Source organism: Monodelphis domestica, chromosome 3 (genome assembly GCF_027887165.1).
Source record: "Monodelphis domestica isolate mMonDom1 chromosome 3, mMonDom1.pri, whole genome shotgun sequence".
Lineage (NCBI taxonomy): Eukaryota > Metazoa > Chordata > Mammalia > Didelphimorphia > Didelphidae > Monodelphis > Monodelphis domestica.
In genome coordinates, this window is record NC_077229.1 from 288351905 (window position 1) to 288368729 (window position 16825).

The following is a 16825-nucleotide window of genomic DNA, read 5'->3' on the forward strand; positions in this document are numbered from 1 at the left end:
ATTAGAATTATGCTTATTTATATTATTCTAATTATACTTTATCCTATTGTTCTTCAAATCATAACAGATGACTATCACATTCCATCTAGGTCCTTTTTTTTCTAGGTTAAACATACTCAAATCCTTTAATCTATCCCAATCAGTCAGAAAATAAACATTTACTAAGCACCTTCTAAGTGCCAAGTATTAGAGATATTAAGATAGGCAAAAGGCAATTCCTCCTCTCAAGAAGCTTACAGTCTAGGGACAGCTAGCTAGGTGATTTGGTGCATCAAGAGTCAGACCTAGAGATGGGAGGTCTTGGGTTCAAATGTGACCTCAGATACATCCTCAGACATAATCCTTTGCACACATAGTTGTATAACCCTGGCCAAGTCATTTACCCCCAATTGCCTAGTCCTCACCACTCTTCTGCCTTAGAGACAATACACAGTATTGATTCTGAAATGGAAGGTGAGGGTTTAAAAAAGAGAAGAAGCTCCCAATCTAATAGGAGGGGAAATGTGCAAATAATTATGTATCCATCAACGAGGTATATGAAATAATTGGAGATAATCAACCAAAGGAAGGGATTTGAAATAAAGGGGAATGAGAAAGGTTTCTGTAGAGGTTTGGCTTTTAGCTGGGATTTGAAGGAAGTCAGAGAAGCCAGGAAGTAGAGATGGGGAAGGGAACATATTCTAGGAAAGTGGAATGTCAATGACAATGCTCAGTCAGGAGATGGGACATCTTATTTGAGGAAGAGAAATAAGGCTGGTATTGCTGGATCCAGGAGAACAAGGGGGAAAGAGAAGGCAGATGGCGTAAAAGCATAAAAAAGAGTCGAAAGCTAGGGCAGAGGGCTAAAGTTTAAAAGTCAAACAGGATTCTCAGTCAATCCTGAAGGTGATATGAAGCTATTGGAGTTTATTGATTGAGGGGTGGGAGGGAGTTGGAATATGGTATGGTCAGACCTGCACTTTAGCAAGACCATTTTGGCAGCTGAGTGATGGATGTACTGGAGTAGGGAGAGACTTTAAACGGGGAGACCAATGCATATGTTTTCAAAATAGTCTGGGAGTGAGGTGATGAGAGACTGTCCCAGAGATGTGAAAATGTCAGAAGAGAAAAGGAGGAATAGATGAGAGATGTTAGAAAAGTAAAATTGTCAAGACTTGGCAACAAATTGGATATAGAGGGGTAGGGAAGCTGAGGAATTGAGAATGACAGTGAGGTTGTGAATCTGGTTCACTCAGAGGAAGGGGATACCTCTGAGAGCAATCAGGAAATTAGGAAGAGGATAGTGATTGGGAGGAATAATGAGTTCACATTTGGACATATTAGATTTAAGATGACTAGAGTCCCTCCAGTTTTAGATGTCCAACAGTCAGTATCTATTTAAGTCATTTAACTTCCGTAGGTCCTCATCTATGAAATGAAATAGTTGAACTAGATGGCTTTTGAGGTCCCTTCCAATCAGTCTTCAATCACAGGATTATATGATCCTATGGCTTTCCTTCTTGAGGCCATAATGGTTTTCTAATGAATCCAACTGCCAGATGACATGACTGACATGCTTTTTAAATGGGATCCATTGAAATGAAACTCAGGATTCAAGAGATTTTTAACACATGCGATTATTAAGTTAATGTTAAATAAAACTTTTATGTTTTTAAAAATACCCATGCCTATATTACCATAGTTAATTGGATTTAAGTGAGGAAAGAGTTACACAAAACCTTTAGCCTCACTTTCTTTTCTAGAGTCATCAAAATTTTGTGACAAGACAAATGTCAAGATGACTGGCAATCACCCTGTTATGCCAGTCCTCTTCTAAAAATGAGGGATGTACAATAATTTCCATAGTTCATTTTTAAAGCGTAAGATTTTAAATTTACCTCCATTAAATTTAATCTTGTTCAATCTAGCCAATTGTTCTTGTAGTCGAGGCAGAGCCGTAAGGGTTAAAGCCCTCCTCTTCTCCCCGCTTGGGCTGCATAGTCAAGGTTGTGGGTTGAACTGTATACGACCTGCCCAGCTGCATGCTCAAGGTTGGAATAGTTAGTAGAGGGAGGTTTGATAATGATTGTGAGAAAATGCTAGGTTGGAATAGTCAACAGAGGGAGGTTTGATAAACACTGTGGGAAACTGTGAAAGACTTGTTTCTCTGCCCTTTTTTGGTATCCTCTTGGTTCCTCCTTGTGCCTGGCAGGTAACGTCATGAATTCCTATGAAGTTGCCCAATTATTGGTTCCTGCTTTTGCTGGGCTGTAATGTCATATCTTCCTGTGGTCTTAATCTATATATGCTTTGTTTGAACTCAATAAAGGGTCGCCATGCATTTCATATGGCGTCCATTCCTTAATCTTCATTTCGTTACCCCAAGTAAGGTCACACAGGGCTGGCCGGCCCTGGAGATGAGCCTTACAAAAATGGCATCCGGGTACAAGGACATATGCTGTCGTAACCCCAATTCCTTTGCTGGTCATAGGATGATGAAGAGTTAACGGCCTCTGCCACGAGACTGCAGCTCGGGTGGGCAGGGGATCGAACAGAGATAAAGAGCGCTGCATTGGTGGGCCTCCTCTGTTCCCCAACTTTCTCTCTCTCTCTTTCTTTCGCTTTTTAGTTTATCTTTTAGCAGTAATGGGTAATTCAATTCCTGTCTTTTTGAAGGACAAAGATTGGCAAACAGTTCCAAGATCTCCTAGGAATGGATTAACTCCCCTGTTAACACTATGGGGAGGATTGGGGAGGATAGGCTGTGTCTCTCGAGAAGAGTTTTAAATTTGGTGTTCTGCTTACCATAAACGTTCATTATCCCTCTTTGATAATGTTCCAATCTTTCTTTCTTGCGACTTCTTGGACAGCTCTAAGCTGTCCCCTGATAGTTCTAAACTGTCCCCTATTAGGGACCCCCTTTCCCCCCGTTCTCTTATTGCAACCCTCCCTTCGATTCTCTTTGGAGAACCCCCGACACTGTGTGCTGGTCATGCAAAGTTTCGATGCTACAGAAATCCCCTCGGTGGTGAGTATACGAGATACTCTAAGGGTGAGAGGGAAATTATATTTTTTCTTTAGAATGGATCCTAAAACACTGATTTTTTTTTCAAAGCATGCTTGTCACAATGTTGTGTGTTTCTGTTAACCGTTGTCTTTGTCAAAGTCTCATCTCTATGTATTTTTAAATTGGACACTCACAGAAAGAAAGAAAATAAAATGGGATAGTTGCAAGATTGAACTTGCCTGTCAAAAATCCTCAGTAGAGGACAAAAACAAATACCTGTTCAATGATTTTTTCCTCTTTCTTCCTTTGGATGGGCCCCCAAAGGAGCGAAAAAGAGAAAAATTCAGAGCAAAAAAAGGGCAGAGAAACAAGTCTCTCACAGTTTCCCACAGTGCTTATCAAACCTCCCTCTGTTGACTATTCCAACCTTGAGCATGCAGCTGGGCAGGTCGTACACAGTTCAACCCACGACCTTGACTATGCAGCCCAAGCGGGGAGAAGAGGAGGGCTTTAACCCTTACGGCTCTGCCTCGACTATAGTTCTAATCTGTTTAGGTCATTTTGGGTCATGACTGTCAGTCAGGCAGAGCTATATGAAAACTATATAGCAAAGGACAGATCCTTTTGGCACTCTACTGGAGACATCATTTTAAGTTGATGTAGATTCATTAATGATCATCTGTGATCCCTGAGATTGACTGCTCATCCAAACAGTTCTGAATCCAACTAATTATACTATTGTTTAGCCCACATCCCTTTATCTTATCTGCAACTAAAGCATTAAAAAATTCATTAAATATTTTGCTGAAAAATAGGTATGTAGTTGATGTCCGTAGCTTTCCTCTCACCTACTAGTCTAGAAAACATCTCATATAAGGAAATGAGGTTAATTTAATGTGACTTGTTCATGATTGAGCCAGGCTAGTCCTTAATCACTATTTCCCTTTTTAAATGTTCATAATCTATCCTTTCAAGATTCAATCTGGAATTTTCCCAGGGCTCATAATTAAACTTGTTGACCTGTTTTTTGAAAACCCTGCCAACTCCTTTAATTAGGATTATATTTATCCATCTCTAACTCTGCAACTTCTTCCTCCCCTTTTCTTTTTATTGAAGATTTGCATCTTTAGAATTTCATCCTTGAAAACTCTCTATCCATATAGAATTTTAGCTCGCAGAATACTTATGCTAAATTTAAATTAATGTCCAACAACTCCAAGTATTATAATTTATAAGGTTTATTAGTAATCACTTGAAGTAGAAGAAATAAAAGAACAAAACCATAAGACCTAAGTAAAACCATGTGGGTAAAATTCTCCTGCCTGGCTCTCACCCAACTTCCATAACCATCTTCCCGGGAGCAAAGAGAGAGGGAGGAGCTACACCCACAACTTAATCTTGAAAATGTAAGCAGGTATTGTGAGAATGAAAATGGGAAGCTGGGAAAGAGAGTTCTGGGGAGAATATTCTAATTACATACTTACTACCTGTTCTATCTCTTTTCCCCCTGAAATCTTACTCTCTCCCAAATCTAGCATATTCTTATATACCCAGTTTTTTTCCTTCTCTGTCATGAATTCTAAGATGTGTACAAACACACACACATGCACACACACACAATTTTGATGCTTCTCAAATTTCTAACCATTTGCTTATTTTGGTTTCAAACTATTAATAATTTGATTAATATCCATATATTAAATACCTATTTTATTGCAGGTACTGTGCTAGATGCAATGAATAGAAGGATGAAAAAAGAAGTTTCAGTCCTTAAGAGACTTATATTCTCTTGGGAGAAGTAATATTTAAGTAGATAATGTATATACAAATAAACAAATACAGGTACACACATATACATGATAATACATGTGTATATAAATATGTATATTTATATCAAGTACATAGACTATAATTTATTTTGGGGGATACTACCAATTGTAAGGATCAGGAAAGGCTTTATGTAGGCAAGGATGTTTGAGCTGAGCTTTAAAGGAAGCTAGAGATTCTGAGAAGTGGGTATAAGGAAGAAGACATCTTCATATAGGAACAAATTGTGCAAAGATGTGGGGATAAGGAATAAAATTTTAGGCAGAATAGACAGTAAATAGGCTAATTTAGGCAATGCCACAATCAATCCATGATGCATTTATTAAGCTTCTACTTGAGGCCATGAATATCTTCTGCTCTTCCTCTCTGTCTTGATCTTTACCAAAATGCTCTCCCATCATACTCCCCCTGCTAGATTTGCTCATATGTGAATATATTCTCAATATTGCCCATTTTCCCTTTTTCTGTTCTTTTTGAATATGATGTATCCTTTTATACCTATGTTCTAGTCATTTGTTCCATCACACCAAGCCTCAGTGATGTATACAAAATCAAATTTCCCTTAAGATCTCTAGTTCACCTTGTTTATTGCCTGTAATTTATGCATTCACTATAGGCATCCGAGACCATGTATTTTATTGTTGTCTATCTTCTTGCATACTGCCTTCTATGAGTTACTGGTTCTCTCTACTGAAATTATTCTTCTTATAGTGTACCTGTTATTTTTTAGTATGTGGTTTGCTAGGTATATGCAGAGCATTTTCTCTTTCCCTCCATTTTCAGGTTAGAGAGAGCTTGATCAGTTTCACAAATCTCCAGGCTACATATGTAGAATGATATAGGTATAGATATCTATATCTCTATATACACAATATGAATATATAGATATATGTACATATAAATACAAAGATATACATATATATATATATTTAATGACTCTTATTTGGTTCATTCCACCTTTAGTCAAAATTCCATCATTCTTATTTTTTATGTTATATTCTAGAAATCATATTCTCAAATATCATTTTCTTAAACAGCTGTTCAATGACCAGATTTGCTGTTCTCTTTTGAGTCTTCTATTTTCAATTAGGACTGCCAATTAAAATTCGATGTTGATCCTCAATATCTTCCTTTTTGTGCCTTGGATTTCATTATATCCAAGCAGGCAACATGCCTCTCTACTATTCAGGTCAGGTTGACTTAGAATTCTCCATAGTAAGAATTCACCTTCTACAACTATTCTACCTCTACCTGATACTAGATGACCTATTTCCTTATGGTACCCATGGATCCATAGCAACAATCCTTGGAACACAAAAAACTTCTTCCTTGAAGGTCCTAGTTCCAAATGCAATGGGAAGAGTACAAGTATATAGGGTATTTGGGAAAAATTAGTGTCATCAATGTCACTGTGAGAAATTGCTAAACCCTTTTCAGGGCTGTTTTCCTCTTTTGGTATTTACCTGCCTCCTAGCTTTCCCCTGCAGCTCCAAAAAGCTGCAGTCTGTGCAGCCACACCCTGGGAAAGCATCTCATTATGCAAGCTAAACCAGGTTGAGGGTACTGGTAGTCCTCAAATCCATCAGTGAGTTAAGGGGGTGCCTACCCCAGGCATGTGAAGCCTTCCTCTAGTGGAAGGGAGAGATGAGAACATTTTGTTCCAATGGCCATGAAGGAGGTAGAAGTAGGCAGTATGGAGTGCTGAGATATTGGTCGGACTCTGAAGAAGCTAAGATCATCTATTACATCCTGGGTCATTGCTAGTCATCTTGACTTTTGATTCATCACTAGATTTCAATGACTCTGGAAGAGAGAGTGAGGCTGATGACTTTGTGCAACTCTGCCCCACTTAAATCCAATTTATGTAGAGGTTAAAATATATCATCAGTGATGTCATTTTGGTCCTTTTCAAATGCAAAGGACACCAACCAACCAAACAACCAATTATGGGAAGAGTATTTCACATAATTCCACATATACTTTCCTAATCATTTCCTTACTTTTCTGATTAGTAACTTTCCTTGCAGAACATTCTCCTCAGTCTTTTTTTTTATTCTTTGAATTACTTCATAAATTGTTTTTAACAACTATCTTGCCCTAATAAACTGAAGAGTAGATAAATACCCTTTAACCCAGAGATTCTTAACCTTTTTTCATCATGGCTACCTTTGACAGTCTGATGAAATCTATGGATTCATTCTCAGAATAATGTTTTTAAATGATTAAAATAAAATACACAGGATTAGAAAGGAAACCATTTGTGTTTAAATACTATTAAAATATTTTGAGGAAAACATAAGTTCATGGACTCCAGATTAAGAGCCCATGTTCTTTTTTGATATTATCTTCATTAAAATAACCTTTATCTTCTGTCTTAGAATTAATTCTATTTATGGGTTCTAAGGCAGAAGACGGGCAAGATCTTGGAAATTAGAATTAAGTGACTTGCCCAGGGTCATGCAGGTAGGAAGTATCTGAGACCAGATTTTAACCCAGGACCTCCTGTCTCTAGGTCTGGCTCTCCATCCATTGAGTCACCTATCTGCCCCTTGATAGTCTCTTCTAGTAAGAGACCAGCAATACTGAGTGAAAATATAGTTGATATCTGACATCGACAGAACAAGAAAAATAGCTTCCTCCCTGCAGATCACAGCAAAATTCCTTTGTCCTCCATACTTACTAGAAGTAAGATTTTTTTTTTCTCTGTTCTTGGCAGTTCTTGTGGCTAACTCATGTAACTCCCTGCCCAAGCAAACCATTCATTTTCTTTGTCTTTCAATTAAGACATTGTGTACTCCCAGGACAAAGTCAAAATGAATACTTGATCTAGAAATAAAGGATGACTCAATAAACAAATTAGGGGAACATGGAAGAGTTTACCTGTCAGACTTATGGATAAAGGAAGAATTTATGACCAAAAAAGACAGAGAGAGAACATTGTAAAAAATGAAACGGATAGTTTTGATTACATTAAATTAAAAAGGGGGGTGTACAAGCAAAACCAATAGAACCAAAATTATAAGGGAAACAACAAGTTTTTGGGGAAATTTATAGTAAGGGCCTCTGATAAATGCCTCAATTCTCAAATATTTGGAGAAATGAATCAAATGTATAAGAATACAAAGCATTCCCCAATTGAAAAATGGTAAAAAAATATCAACAGGCAGTTTTCAGAGGAAAAAATGAAAACTATACAATCCATAGTCACATGAAAAAATGTTCCAATTCACTATTGATTAGTGAAACGTAAATCAAAATAATTTTGAGATACCATCTCACACCTATCAGATTGGCTAACATGACTATGTGGGAAAAAAATTGTTTACAAGTGCCTCACTCAGAAATGAGCACCAGTGCCCACACTCGCTCGAATAAACAGGATCAGAGTCAGAAGGTAGGAGTAAAAAGGTGCAGTCATTTATTCCCCTTCTTGAAAGAGAGCACTCCAATGATGGGCTAAGAAGTGCTGACTGACTAGGCAGCAAACAGGCAATATATACACAAGTCTTTTCCCACCTTTCCCTCCCCTGTCAGTCTCCCACACCACCTATAAATCAAAATACCTGTGCTTCAACCCAAGTCAGGTGAGGCAAGGGAGGCAACTGAGCTATCCATTGCCCCTTCTGTCCTTCATCAGTCCCCTCCCAAGCCTGTCCCAGAGTACTTGAGCAACAAAATGCTAACAAACTAGCTTTTATTAAGCTAAATGCTCATTCTGAGAATAGTACATTCAATTCTGTCCTGTGCATGGCCGAAAAAGAAAATGATTGGAGAGGATGTTGGAAAATTGAGACACTAATACATTGCTGGTGGAACTATAAATTGATACAACCATTCTGGAGAGTAATATGGAACCTCAAGCTCAAAGGGCCACAAAATGTTTTTGACCCAGCAATACCACCATTGGGTCTGTATCCCAAAGAGATCAGATATAAGGGAAAATAACCTATGTGCATGAAAATATTTTTAGCAGTTCTTTTTGTAGTTCTTTTTGTAGCAAAGAACTGGAAACTGAAGCATTGTCCATAATTTGGGAATAGATGAACAAGTTATGATATGTGATTCTTTTGCACCATAAGGAAGAAGAAACTGGATGAATTCAGAAAAGCCTGAGAAGACATATCAACTGATGCAAAGAAGTGAGCAAAATCAGGCAAACAGTGTATACAGTAAAAGATGATGATCAACTAATTGTGAAGGACTAAACCAGTATCAGCAAAGCAAGTCTCCAAGATAACCACAAGTGACTAATGTTGACAATGCTATCCAAAGTTAAAGAAGGAACTGTCCAAATTGGAGAGCAGATCAAAGCAGGACATCTTCCACTTTTTTCCTTCATGAGATTTCTTTTGTATGTGTGATATGTGTCATATCATGATGAGCAATATAAAAATACGTATTACATGAAAGTATGGGTTTAGCCTATATAAGACTATTTACTACCTCTGGGCAGGGAGCAGAAGAATAAGGAGGGAGAAAATCTGAATTCTAAAAAGTCAGAAAACAATCGTCAAAAAATTATTTCTACAAGTAACTGAAAAAAATATTAATCAAGGGGAAAGACATTATGTATTACTGAGTTTGGTTTTGTTCCTACTAGGCTTTTTAGCTTCCCCCCAGGACTTTTGGGGTTCTTTTTCATGCCATCTTGCTAATCCATTACACAATATTCCTACCAAAGCCCTAATGATAATTTGAACTGCCCTTTGCTAATGTCTACAAGATATGTTTTAGGAGAAATACAACGTACAAACTCTTTACATCTCCCTTTCTCCTCTCTTCTTTCCTTGCAGATCTTAAGGTACCCACTCACTTTCTTGACACTTTTATAGCCCACTGTTTTCTGTCTTGTGGATAAGAGTTTAGACATCCTACTTGGATCCAGATATTTAATAGACCAGTGGATAGAGGCTGCAGGCAGGAACATTTAGCTTCAACTAAAGGAAATACTTGCTAACAATGAGAATTCTCTATGTAGAAGTATTCTGTAAACAGCTGGACACAGTCATCTGGAGCTTAGGAAAGAGGTTAGGATTAGACAAATAAATAGATTTAGAAATCATCTTTGTAGAGTGAGAGCTGAAGCCCAGAGAGTGAATAGGATTCCCAAAACAAATAGTGTAGAGAGAGGGAAGAGAACAAATCCATGGAGGAACATCTGTCTGAAAGGATAGGGAAGAGAAGAAAGAGTAAGCAAGGGGAATAAGAAAGGAATAGTTAGAAGAAAGGCAGAATGTGCTGTCTCTTAAGCCAAGGGAAGAGAGAGAATTTAGAAGAAAGTAATCAACAGTATCATGTGACAGGTAGTTCATGAAGGATGAAGATGAGGGAAAAAGCATTGAATTTGCTGATTAGGACCTCAGTAGAGACATTTGGGAGAGTATTTTCATTATAATAGTTGAGAGGGAAGTCAGCTTTCAAGGGGTTGAGGAGAGTGGGTTGTGAGGAAGTAGATTCATGGGGCATAAATAATGTCATTAAGAAGTTTTCAACTTTTTCAAGAAGTTATTCAATGGTAGCCTGCTATGAGAACTCCGAAGGGAGAAAAAAAAGGCAGAATGGGGAGGCCAGGGGCACCAAACACCTACTTCCTTCACTTGACAGTTTTATTGAGAATTGTCCTGTATGAGGGCTAGAAGAGCAATAGCACACCTACTGAAAAATGCTGGTGGTTGTTTACCTGAACCTTTCCATAAGCAGACTGGGATAAAGAAACATGTTTTTTCCACTCTGGCCTTAGACACTGTTATCCTGCACATTGAGCTAAGAGAAAGGGAGGACAATCGGGCAGGAAGTTCAACTGGAGAATTTTTTTTAGAATACTTCAAGATTCCTCCCTTGGACTTCTTAATCCTAGGCTGAGAATTTTTCTTGCATTCAAAATGAGAGTAGGGAAAAGACCATTCAGAGGAGAATCCTAGGAAGATAAAGCTCTTTTTCTCTGGCTTCAGGGCAGTGAAGACCTCCATGAAGCAGAGAATATAGAAGGAGATACGTTTCTTGAAGAATTTACAATCTATTTGGGAAGAAAAACCTGATCTGAAAGGAACAGTTAGGAAACAATAAAGACAATATAAAAGGCACTGGATAAAGAGCTAGTCTTTGGATTCAAGTCCTACTCTTGATACTATCAATTGTGTGAATTTAGAAAACATCACTTAATCTTTTAGTTTTCCAGGCAACTTTCTAAAACTATAAATTATATAATGATTGCCTTCTATGCACAGACTATATGAGTTGAAGTTTTCTTCTTGGCATATCTCTATACCAATAAAGTAATAGGTCTGCATAGCCTAGAAATATCATAGGGATTAAGAGAAAGGAAAACCAGTTCATTTCTTTATTTCTTCAAAAAGTATTGACTGCCTTTTATAATGAAATCAGTGTTAGTTATTGTTGATGTTTAAATAAGAGAAGACATAGTCCCTTTCTTCAAGGAGTTTAAAATCTGAGAGCAATTCCAATCCCAATGAGATAGTTAAGAAATTTTAGAGGTGGGAATTGAAAATAAAGAGAGGTGTAATTAACTTGTCCCAAGTCCTTGAGTAGGAACAGAGCCAAGAGTAAAATGCAGGTATGCCCTTAGATTCTCCACTCACTGTCCTTTCCATTACTTTGTCAGTCTGAAAAGTTCTGATATAGGTTTCAGTAGTCTTAAATGGGAGCTCTGGGCATTCAAAAATATGTGCAAAGCCAAAGGCAAAGATGAGCAGTAGGAATAACATTGGCAACTATTCCAATTAAAATAAAAATAATCTTATCTGGCATCACTCAACCCATTAGTGTACTAACAAGAAATAAATGATGAAATGAAGGGAGACAGAGAGAAAATTAGAGATGGGGAAAGAGTTAGAGAGAGAGAAACAGAGACAGAGAGAAACAGAGAAACAGAGACAGAGACATAGACACAGAGACTACACTGGAAGAAGGGATTGGGGTGGGGAAGAGGAGATGTATGGCCAAACTTAGACATTCAGTGAAATCTCTTTAATTAGATCAGAAGAATTGCACACAAGGGAAAAAAAAAAAGATAGCCTCATTCTTCCCTTTCTGGAGTCCAGTGTATTATCTCCTGTGGGGCCTGATATCTTACTCAGTCTTGTACCCGTCTGATTTTAGGGAGAGTGTACATTATTTACATGAAAACAAATATCAGCATTAGGAAACATTTTCCCCCTGCGTGCAATTCCTACTAAAGAATTTACATTCTTCTAATTTGCTGCTTTACTGCACCACTTAGTACACCCCTGAGATGCACACAATGTCCTCGCAGTCAGGAAGGTGCAGAGGAAATTTTCCCTTTTTGCAATGGATCCTCCCTCTTCTTCTCCAAGCCACTGAGGCTCTTTCCTCCTAAAGCCCCCTTTCAGAATGTGGGCTTTGTTCTGCAGCCATCGAATGCTCCCCCAACATGACCCATAAGGCTTTGCTGCAGGGAGATAATGGAGTTGAACCTAGAAATCTGAGTTTACAGCCCCAGCTTTTTTCCACTTCCCCCGAAAATGGCCTTTTCAAAGATGAATAAATTTTCGTGCCCAGTGCTTTGTTTACATGGCATGTTGGAGGCTTTTTTTTTTCTTTCGAGTGGAGATGTGGAGTGTATCTGGGCACCACACAAACGTGAGTGCCATATGGTGCAACTACTCCCTGCCGAGGGAAGGGATGATACACACCATGAATGGCATTAATGTAAGCCCCATGCCGTAGTGACACCCACCCCTCCAGGAGGAGCCGCTTACAGCCTGGAACTAAAATAGGAAAAGAACTTTAAGCGAGCGAATATCGAATTTGTGTTGTATCCCCAGTAATCTGTGGTTTCAGAAAGCGAAATGAACGTTGGTTCCACTTGCTTTTTTGCTGTTTGCCAGCTGGGTGACCTTGGACAAGTCTCTTCTCTCTAAGCTTCCGACCCCTTATCACCAAATAACCGAGACGATGTCCGTGAAATCATTCTGTCAATAGAATGTTTTTATTGTCCTGGGGTTCTGTGCTAGGCACCTCCTCTGGGGACGGATGATGGGAATATTTTCAGTCAGTACTATCCCGATGGATAGCATGAGGCTGGATCTGAGGCACTGCCTCATTCTCATCTAGTCTACTATTTCTGACAAATGCTGTAGGGGCTCTGGAGTAGTACCAGTCATAAGTCCTGGACTAACGTGGACCCCATCAACAGACCCGCCACCTCATTCAATGAAGACACAGGGGGAGAAAGCCCAAGTCCAGGGATCCTAGCACCAGCGCTTTCCTTTCACCCTCATCACTTATCCTCCTATACCCGGCTCCCTACCATGCCAAGACTGGTCTGATCAATGATACAGCACCTCCAGCATTTTCATTATCTGACTCCCCGAAGTAGTTGAGAGGTTCTGGTACAGTCATTCTGGAACTTCATTCAGCTAGTGGAGGAGTCCTGGTGCGGCAGGGATGTCCCAGAAGAATCTATCTCCATTTCATGAAGAGTTCATTGTCTTGGCCCTTTTCTATCTCTCCATTCTCCATTCTCCCACCCATATAAACTCAAAATAGTATATAAAAGGAGCCTAATTCGCTGAATTCCATTATCCTGCCCCCACACCCTTACTTAAAATAACAGTTTTCTGTTCATATCTTTCTAAGTCTACTTTAGACTACATTTATTTGGTGTTAGGTCATCTAGGTTTGAATCTGGGTCTGGTGTCAGGAAGATCTGAGTTCAAATTCAACCTCAGACACTGACTAGAGATATGACCCTGGATAAGTTACTTAACTCTGTATAATGAAGATAATAATAGTATCTATTTCCCAGGTTCCTGTGGTTCAAATGCCATAATATTTGTAAACACTTAGACCAGTGTCTATTACAAAGCAAGGTCTTAACTGTTGAGCTTCATTAGAAACTCCTTTGGCAATTAAGGCTCTTCCTAGCTTGTCTTGATTTCTACCATTTCAGTCTTGCTTCATATTACTCCCAACTTTCTACAGCTGAGGGGTACTTAATATGCATCCATTTTCTTTCTCTGTACCTTTGTCCTGCCTGATCCATTTCCCATAATGTTCTTTCCTCATTTCTACCTCATAGGCTGCCTGGCTCTATTCAGTTGAAGCTCTATCTTCTGCAAGAAGTCTTTCATCTCTCTTCACTCCCGAATTCCCCCACTTTGTGTCTCCAAATTGTATTCATTCATCATCTTCATACATACATGGGCAGCTAGGTGGCCAAGGGATCCCTCAAGGTGCCAGGTCTGGAGTTAGGAAGACCCATCTTCTTGAGTTCAAATCTGGCTTTGGACACTTACTAGCTGTGTGACCCTGGGCAACGCAATTGATCCTGTTTACCTCAGTTTACTCATCTATAAAACAAGAGAGGGAGATAATAAAAGGAGAAGGAAATGGCAATCCACTTCAGTATCTTTGCCAAGAACACTGCAAATGGGTCATAGTCAGACACAATTGAAAAAATGATTGAACAACAAATTGAATAGACATATGTTCACTCCCCTTTTATAAAGCTACCCTTGAGGATAAGGACTGTTGTACGTATGTCTTGGTATCTCCAGTGCCTAGCAGAGTGCCTAATACATGCTTTAGGCTTTGTGAATGCTTGTTGATCCATAGATTTCATGTTATCCCCTTTCTCATAATTGATATTCAGTTTAAACTGTATTACTCTAGACATCCCACATTCATTCTGCCCTGTCCTTACTCAGGGGCCACCTCTTCCAGAAAACTTTCACTGATGTTCACGGTACATGTCATGCTGAAGGACTCTTTCATGAATTTCTCCTTGCCTAGTGCCTAGACTTCTCATTTGGATTCATCTCCCTAGCTCTTGGAGCATAAGTGTTGGTACACTTGTAAATCCGTCTCATTAGAGCATGAGCTTTTTGGGAGCAGACTTTGTGTTGTGTCTCTTTGTATTGCTAGTGTTGTACGCTGTGTCTAGCATGTTCCATAAACAATGGTGAATTGAATCGATAGCCTATGCAGCTGGTTTTCCCCAGAGTGAGGACAGAATCCAAGTCAGCAACAAAACGCGTCTTGTCCCCTTTTTATGGCTTTCTAAGCCCTGGTCACAAAGGGAAGAATCAAACTTGAAGGCTGACATCACCTCTCACCAAGGGCTCTTCACCTTCTTTTGTGTGGGTCAGGGGCCTTTTTGGCAGTCTGCAGAGGCCTATTGGACCCCTTCATAGAATTTTTTTTAATGTAGGAAATAAAAGACATTGTCTGACCAAAGAAATCAATTGTATTGAAATAAAGATGTATTTTTTTTTCTAGTCCAAGTTCACTGATGCCCTAAAATCTCTCCCAGTTTAGAATCCCTAACCTAAACCAAAGGAGGGTAGGTGGGGAGGAGGAATCAGTCCCAACAATCTTTTAAGTATTTCCATATCCTTGAATAGATGATATAACTTAACTGGGTCTCAAATTTCCCATCTGTCAAGTGAGAGGATTGGAGTGATGGCTTCTGAGGTCTTTTCGGTTCTCATTCTATGAACCCAGTCTTCAAAGGACACAATCCTTTTCCTCTCCAAGAATCTCAAAGTCCTTCTCCTATGTTCTATTCTGCACATTCTCATCTCTCAGGGGAGGAGGAGGTTAGGCAAATATATACCCTTTCATATTGGAGAAAACCGAAGCACAGAAGTGAAATGATTTGCCTAAGGTCATAGACAGAGTCAATGGGGAGAGCAAGGACTAAGGCTTAACATTTCTCGGCTCCCAATTCCAAGTTTTATCTGCTAGGCCCTGCTGCCTAAAGACCTGGCAGTTCAGCTCTTTTATTCGGGGCACTATTTCAGCATTGCTCCTGATGTATGGCCCAAATCTTGCTTCACTGGGTCTTGCTCAAAACTCATTTCTTTGGCGAAACATTCTCTAATCTTATATGACCACAGGCTCTCCTTAGAATGAAGCAGCTGGACATGCTCTTTGAAAAATGACATCATAATCTTAAAAAGAAATGAAGAAAATTGAAACCAATTTTAGCTACTTACTATTTTTATTTGGTCTCTGGTGCTATTTAGATTGAGAGGGCACTGCGAAGGGACTAAATCTTTTCCATGCTTTATACCATACTTAATAAGCTCCCTGAATCTAATAAATGTTTCCCAGGACAATGAAAAATGCCAGAGCATGGAGCCCACTGGAGAGGCTGTAAAACTATTCATGGCTGACACCAGTGAGAGCATCAGGGAATTCTTACCCTACAGGGAAGAGATATTGTGATGCTCAGAGAAGCCTGGAGTAATTTCTTGAGAAAATCAGAGGTGGGGTTTATTATGATAAAGTGTGAATATATAGTTTAATTGTGGATGAGACATTAAGTAGAAATGTGCCCATTTAAACCTTTGTGTGGTAAGAACTCCAGTTGGTGTTAGTGATGTGACTTATAATTATAGTAATTGAAATACAGGAAAGGGAGGTTCTAGCAATTTGAAATGGTACCATCTTGTCTAATGTATATGTAGATCATTATATTTTTGAGGGAAACTGAGATATGAATATTTTAGTGACATGAATAAGACAAGTTTAAACACCTCCATATATAATCATGTCAAGACTGCAAGATATGTTTGAGACAGAGGTTCACTACTACTATTACTAATAATGTCCCTTTATATAGGATGTTAAGATTTGCAAAGTGCTTTATGCATATTGTCTGATTTGATCTTCTCAATAAACCTATGAGAGGTCGGCTGCTCCCTCTTCTCCCACAGTACTCTCTCATTATCTTCCTCTCTTGGACTCTTCTGTTTCCTTCAACTTCAACTCAAATATCACCTTCTACACAGAGATTTTTTTGCTCTCTCCAGCTGGTAGTGCCTCCCCCAATTAGCTTGCATTTATTTTACGTATTTTTTTGCATGTTGTTGTTATTAAGTTGTTTTCAGTTGTACCTGCCTCTTGGTGATCCCTTTTGGGATTTTTCTTGGAAAAGATACTAGAGTAATTTGTCATTTCCTTCTCTAACTTATTTTACAGATGATAAAACTGAGGCAATGAGTGTTAAGGGACTTGACCTGGATA

At 38.9% G+C, this 16825-nt stretch overlaps 1 long non-coding RNA gene across 1 annotated transcript; it reads left to right on the forward strand.

Moving 5' to 3' along the window:
- The first annotated feature begins 2344 nt into the window (after window positions 1-2344).
- On the forward strand, window positions 2345-9225 carry LOC130458399 (uncharacterized). The gene is made up of 2 exons (XR_008917703.1): window positions 2345-3007; window positions 8893-9225. It is a non-coding gene; the product is annotated as an uncharacterized LOC130458399 (long non-coding RNA).
- Window positions 9226-16825: the final 7600 nt, after the last annotated feature.